Source organism: Sinocyclocheilus anshuiensis, unplaced genomic scaffold, assembly GCF_001515605.1.
Source record: "Sinocyclocheilus anshuiensis isolate Anshui unplaced genomic scaffold, SAMN03320099.WGS_v1.1 scaffold990, whole genome shotgun sequence".
Taxonomy (NCBI): domain Eukaryota; kingdom Metazoa; phylum Chordata; class Actinopteri; order Cypriniformes; family Cyprinidae; genus Sinocyclocheilus; species Sinocyclocheilus anshuiensis.
Window position 1 is genome coordinate 295,566 of NW_015539926.1, and position 6,011 is coordinate 301,576.

Here is a 6,011-nt window from a genome sequence, read left to right on the forward strand (position 1 = left end):
ACAGTGAGTGTGCAGTGACCTCACATTGTGACCACAGTATGAGCGCAGTGAGTGTGCAGAGACCTCACATTGACCATAGTATGAGCGCACAGTGAGTGTGCAGTGACCTCACATTGTGACCACAGTATGAGCGCACAGTGAGTGTGCAGTGACCTCACATTGTGACCACAGTATGAGCGCACAGTGAGTGTGCAGTGACCTCACATTGTGACCACAGTATGAGCGCACAGTGAGTGTGCAGTGACCTCACATTGTGACCACAGTATGAGCGCACAGTGAGTGTGCAGTGACCTCACATTGTGACCACAGTATGAGCGCACAGTGAGTGTGCAGTGACCTCACATTGTGACCACAGTATGAGCGCACAGTGAGTGTGCAGTGACCTCACATTGTGACCACAGTATGAGCGCACAGTGAGTGTGCAGTGACCTCACATTGTGACCACAGTATGAGCATACAGTGAGTGTGCAGTGACCTCACATTGGGAGCATAGTATGAGCACACAGTGAGTGCGCTGTGTGGTTACACTTTTAGCTCACTGTGACACACACATTGTGACCACACCATGAGAATCGTGTGAGCTCATGGTGACATCATTGTGAGATCAAATTGTTGACTGGGTAGTTTAACAAGTAAACCTCCCTTGGTCAACCCACAAAAAACAAAAAAACACTCAATTCAATAGGCAAAGCTAGCAGGAACAACAGTCTCTTTCAATAGCTTGGCAGTAAGATGACATCTAATGACTAATATATTCTGGTAAACAGAGTCCTACCACACTGGGAATGGCTGTGGAGAATGACTGGAAGTGACACGCGCCGCACGCACACACACACACACACAGTCAAAGTTCCATGCTGCAGAAATCAATGAAGTAGTTGAAAAAACTTAATTAACTTAAACAACATCAACAATTGTAATGACTTGCATTGAACAAAATTAAATTAAGATCCATCTTTCCATTTTTCATATCAACAGTGAATTAGCAGTTAATATAAGTAACTATTGCTCAAAATATAAGTCGCTTTGGAAGATAAAACAAAATACCTTTATGAGAGGCTAACTTATTTAGCTCAAAAACAGCTCTCGTACTCCAATATAAAGAAATTCCCATTGTTACTGAAATATGACTCACCTTAAGACATTTAGAGCAGGACCTCAAACAATCATCTAGGCAGCTGTGATTGGTCAATACTTCCAGTAAATCAGTTAGCTGGAGGGCTAGTTCTCCACCATGCTACTTCAGCCAAAAGGCCTTCTTTTAAAAGCTTGATAAACTTCCTCCACTTTTCCAAATAATGGCCCAATTAGAGTGGAAATCCTCAGGATTCGTTGATTATCTGTTCTATCTGCCTTAAGGCAGGTGGATTGCATGCCCCACCTCTGCTACACAAAACATTAATGATGCTGCCCCTCTCAGTGGATTGTTAGCTTGAAGCTAATTAAGTGAATGGCAGCCATTTTAAAAGCTCCAATATCAACGCTATCTGGTTTGTGTCCTACCTGAACAAATACAATCTATTTGTAGAAAGAGTTGCAAAATTATAGTTCACAAATAGTGGAGACCAGAGACATGCTTAAAAAAAGACTATAGACTAGACTGATGTAAACTTTTCTTTCTACCAGAAGATAGATAGATAGACAGACAGACAGACAGATAGACAGATAGATAGATAGATAGATAGATAGATAGATAGATAGATAGACAGACAGACAGACAGACAGACAGACAGACACTGTGATTAATGAAACTGATTATTTATTTACTGTTTGAAAATTCTGTTGTCTAAATATTGACTGATTTTATTATGACTGTAAGGTTATGGATAATAAATTAACTAAATTATAAATATTATTTAAACAATTTTTTTTTCCAAATCAATAAAAACTAATAATATTAATTAATTAAAAATAACAAAATACTATATAATATTTTAATAACATTTTGTTTATCTAATAATAAAATAAAAAATATATATAAAAAACATAAATTAATGAAATTAATATATAAACATAGATAGATAGATAGATAGATAGATAGACACTGTGATTAATTAAACTGATTATTTATTTACTGTTTGAAAATTCTGTTGTCTAAATATTGGCTGATTTCATTATGACTGTGAGTTAAAAACTGAAATAAAAAACTAATAGATTAATTGGTGGAAAAAAATACTATATATACATATACTTTAATGATCTTTTGTTTATCTAATAGTAAAATAATATAATAAAAATATAAAAAACATAAATTATTAAAACGTATATATAAATATAGTGTATAGATGATCTATGAAAGATAGATGAAATAAATGTGTACAACTGATTATTTTCCTAAAAATGTGCTTAACCTGTTAGTGCTCCAACGTACCGCCTGTAGTACTATTTTTTGCTTAGTTAAATTTTCCAGGAATGCTAAGGGGTTTAAAAATTCTTGTCTTTGATGAAGTTATGAGCAATATTAGTTATGGAATAACGGCTGAAGACTGGTCTTGACCACATTTTTGTCTTTATATACGTTTTTAATATTATGAATCCTTCTCAATGTAAATATTGTAATGCTATTGTTATTGTTGGCACACATGTATGTTGCTTATACCAAAAGATGGAAGGTAGATTTGTTGTAGTCTGAGTTATGAGGGTAAATGTGAAAAATGTTACCCCGGCCTCTCCTCCCTCAGTGATTTTGTTGACTTTAGTTCAGAGCCCTAATTGACAGCACATGTATAGCCAAAGCCTGTGTCCCTACCTGTTCTGCTGGTTGTTTTCGGGGTTTGTCTCAAGGAAATACCATCAGAGCAGATCCTGCCACATAATGCTTCACTCATGCCTCTCTTTGTTCTGACATTCTGGGAATAAAGAACCAAGCAATGTTTTTCATTTATCGAAAGGTCAGATGAAACCTGTTCTCTGAGGCCTTTAGATCTCTGAGAGGTCAAATGGATACAAATCAAGCATTGAAAATTAAAAAAGAGAACTCATTGAAAAAAAACAGGCTGATATCCTCTTTTGACTATGTGCAGCTGAATAATTTGTTTTGCATGGGGATGGATAACAGCAAAGACTTTTAAGCAAGACTTTCTTCAGAAGGAACAGCTGGCTCTCCAAAAAGATGCCATTCAAACGCAGACGCTGGATGACTTCCTAATGAACAGAAGTTCCACAGTTATGAGAGCTCCTCGGCCTGGCTTTGAAAACAGTTTAACTGCATTTACACACACAATGGAAACAGAAGGAGAAGAAGCTGTCCTGCATACTGCTTCAAAGCATACTTGTACCGACCATAGATTTATTTGTGCTTTATGTCGGGATTAATTTGTCTTAGTTCAGTCGTAAATAAAAGGAGTGGAGGCCAGTCAGCTGACCACTGGTGGTGGTCCAAAACCTTCAGGAGAGGGAGAGATGGGAAAAAGAGTGAAACTACATAATGTTCTTGGGTGGCCTGGAGACTTTGACAGTATATCTGTTCATGGGAAATTCTGCAGTAATCCAATGATGGTAGAACAATTATATGTAATTTTTTTGTTTAAATATTAATATTATTTATAATATGTATTATTATTATTATTATTATTATTATTATATAATTTTTTTTTAACCTTTTTAGACCTGGATATGTCAGTTTAATGCAACAAAATAAATCAAATACAATAATCAAAATAATACAAATAAATTCAAACAAAATTATATAAATGTATATATACATTTAAAAAAATGTAAATATAGTACAGAGATAGAGGCACATGTCCAATAGTAAAAGTATGCAAAAAATTCCAATACAATTAATAAAAATGGTTTAAAAACAATAAAAATCAAACAAATAGTAAATCAAAAGTTAATGCATAATAATATATAAATATAGTACATGATAGATAGATAGGTAGATAGGTAGATAGATAGATAGATAGATAGATAGATAGATAGATAGATAGATAGATAGAAGGACACAATTCCCTAGAATATCATGATTAATCATTAAGATTTGTACTCATGGAAATTACTAAAGTAGTCAAACCTGTTCATTAGAAGGGGGTGTCCCAATACTTTTGTCCATATAGTGTAGATAGATAGATAGATAGATAGGTAGACAGATAGATAGATAGATAGATAGATAGATAGATAGATAGATAGATAGATAGATAGATAGATAGATAGATAGATAGATAGATAGATAGATAGATAGATAGATAGATAGATAGATAGATAGATAGATAGATAGATAGATAGATAGATAGATAGATAGATAGATAGATAGATAGATAGATAGATAGATAGATAGATAGATAGACAAAATATCATGACATTAAGGCTTGCATGGGAGTCTCTTGTGAAATGGCACACATGCTACCATTTATTAGTTCAAAACTGAAATCTCAAAATTGAAATATGCTCTCAATCCCCTTCTTTTTTTCACTCTTTTGTAATGGCAAGTTTGAGTCATGTTTCCGTTCAAGCACTTCCCATCTTCCTGACTCCCATTGCGGGGATATATCAGAATGGGATGGTAGACATACTGTATCAATGAAATCTTTCATTTTACACAGGAAACTGATGAAGATTTGTTCATAGTGCTTTTAATGGAATTACTCATTTTGTAGCACTGGACCAAGACAGACTAACCACATCCTGTTTGAGAGTGGAGTGTGAAAAAGGGTTTGAGGTTTGGCAGGGGCTAAAGACCCCAGGAATCAGATTTTTGATTTGGGTGTGGCTGCTTTGACTATATCATAAGTCCATGAAGACATTTAAATCCAGTGTTGACATTTATATAATCCTTTGAGCCGCTAGCATATAATTTCCTGACCCTCATGTGTCACCCAAAAAATAGTGTAGAATCTGCACACTACATTTTATTGTACATTTCTGGTGGATGGCAGGCCTGAGTCATACTTAAAGCTGAGGCAATTGTTTGCAAGTCTCCATGATACCTTGTAAAATAATACTGATTTGTTTAATTTACATATTATTTCAAGTTAATGCATCTGTATGCTATGAAAACCTGTTTCCACTAAGTAAAAAAAAGGTAATTGCAATTTTTTTATTTCACAGTTTTTTTCTAGCAATTCTGTGTTTATATCTCACAATTCAGACTTCTTTCTCGCAAATCTTTAAAAAAATTGGTACTTTCTCATAATTTTGAATTTATATCTCACATTTTTTTCTGTACACCCTAAAATAAAAAATAAAAAGGCAATTGCAACTTTTTATCTCACAATTATGAGTGTTTATTCATTAAAAAATAATATTAGAAAGTAGCAAATCATCTAAAAGTTAATGCAAATTGACAATTCAGACTTTTGTCTTGCAAATCTGTGAAAAAGTAAGGATTGCAAGATATAAACTCTGACTTTCTTTCTTGTGTATATCTCACTTTTTTTTGTGTCCACCACAAAATGAAATAAAAAGGCAATTGCAACTTTTTATCATACAATTATGTGTTCGTTCAATAAAAAAAAAATAACATTATAAAATAGCAAATCATCTAAGTTAAAGGGGTCTTATGATGTTGCTAAAAAGAACATTATTTTGTTTATTTGGTGTAATGAAATGTTTATGCGGTTTAAGGTTAAAAAAAACACATTATTTTCCACATACTGTACATTATTGTTTCTCCTCTATGCCCCGCCTTTCTGAAACGCATCGATTTTTAAGTGAGGTGTGCTCTGATTGGCCAGCTATCCAGTGCGTTGTGATTGGCCGAATACCTCAAGCGTGTGATGGAAATGTTAAGCCCCTTACGATATTGTGATGCCCTGTGCGGCCGGAGCGACGAGACAAAAACATTAAAACCCATTATAAACGAGGCATTTGATTGCCTGGGATCCAAGAGCTTGTAACACTCCAAAGAGAAAGGAAAAATTGAAATCGAGATAGATAGATAGATGCAACTTGCATCACAAAATCAAAAAGGCAATTGCATCTTTTTTGATAGATAGATAGATAGATGCAGCTTGCATCACAAAATAAAAAAAAAAAAAAAAAGCAATTGAAACTTTTTATCTAAAAATTAT

The 6,011-nt window shown here is 34.1% G+C and overlaps 1 protein-coding gene across 1 annotated transcript in view; it reads right to left on the reverse strand.

The window, feature by feature from the left end:
* The window catches only part of sulf1 (sulfatase 1), a 106,806-nt gene extending 105,420 nt beyond the window's left edge, over positions 1 to 1,386 (reverse strand). Inside the window, exon 1 of the mRNA XM_016483773.1 lies at positions 1,136 to 1,386. The gene's annotated coding sequence lies outside the window, so the exon portion shown is untranslated. The remainder of the gene's footprint in view (positions 1 to 1,135) is intronic.
* Between the last annotated feature and the right edge of the window lie 4,625 nt (positions 1,387 to 6,011).